Raw genomic sequence first — 1,315 nt, 5'->3', positions numbered from 1 at the left:
TGTTATAGATAGGATGTTATAGATGGGATGTTATAGATAGGATGTTATAGATGGGATGTTATAGAGAGGATGTTATAGATGGGATGTTATAGATAGGACGTTATAGAGGGGATGTTATAGAGAGGATGTTGTAGATAGGATGTTATAGAGAGGATGTTATAGATAGGATGTTATAGAGAGGATGTTATAGATAGGATGAGTCTGAATTAACCTGTGTCAAGAGGCACAGATTCACCGACTGATGGAATTGGGACAGAATGTCGCAACTTTTTATATTTTTCAAAATAAAACATCACTCAGACTCTGATCATCGCTAAATTATATATAGATATATATATATATAATATATACCGACGGACCGGTACCGGTTCTGGGCCCGGTGGTTGGGGACCGCTGCTTTGATCTAAAGGAAAATCTTTTCTCTAAGCTCTGAATAAAACCAGCTGGAGTCGTTCCTCCATCTACTGAGGAGAGCGAAGGGTTAACAATTACACAACATCTTTTTCCTGAATCTTGGCTCCAAATCAGCTCACCTGAAATATTCACCTGGACAGAGCGTCAGCAGTTACTCTGACTAACAAACCGCTCTCACTCTGTGGGCCAGGGGGGGGGTTAGAGGTTACTGGGAGGCAGCAGCGGACATGTTTTATACTATAAAATAATCTGATGGTATTATAACAGTTTATTATTTAATAAAGTGTTATAATACCATCAGATTGCTTTATACACAGTTAACAGCACCTGAGGCGACAGGAGCAGCACTAAGCTAGAACCTGGACGATGCATCGCTGCTGCTGCCAGGGCCTCCATCAGAGCCCAATATGTCATAGAAAAAGTAAAGAAAATGGGTGATTTACACATTTTAATGATTAACTTTGAACCTTTAAGCCAATGAGGCACTGAGACATTTTGGTCCATCGTGTTCCTGAGACGGTGGACGAAGCACAGGCCTCAAGGTTTAACGCATACTGCAGAACTAAGTTCATTTCCCTGTTTGGAGCCTAAATCTGTGGCTGAAGTGTGACGTGTTCAGGAAGGGAATTGAAAAAGGGTTAGGGTCACCCACATTCGTGACAAATCTATAAAATGTGTGGAACCAAGAGGCGTTCTACTGAAGCTGACACCTTCCATGAAACGCTCACAGCTTCCGCTTTTATCCAGCCGGGACGACGCGCACCGTTCCACCTGCAACCCATGGATCATTAGCTGTACCAAAAGCTAATGCCTTCGCAGAGATTTAATGAATTTAGTGTTAATCAGAAAAAAATAATGATCGCAATGACTGAGTCTGGGAGCGGCCATCTTTGCTCAAATA

The sequence above is a fragment of the Cyprinodon variegatus genome, unplaced genomic scaffold (genome assembly GCF_000732505.1).
Source record: "Cyprinodon variegatus isolate N-32 unplaced genomic scaffold, C_variegatus-1.0 Scaffold24, whole genome shotgun sequence".
In the NCBI taxonomy this organism is placed as follows: domain Eukaryota; kingdom Metazoa; phylum Chordata; class Actinopteri; order Cyprinodontiformes; family Cyprinodontidae; genus Cyprinodon; species Cyprinodon variegatus.
The sequence above is the reverse complement of the archived record's forward strand: the minus strand, read 5'-3'. Positions refer to the sequence as shown.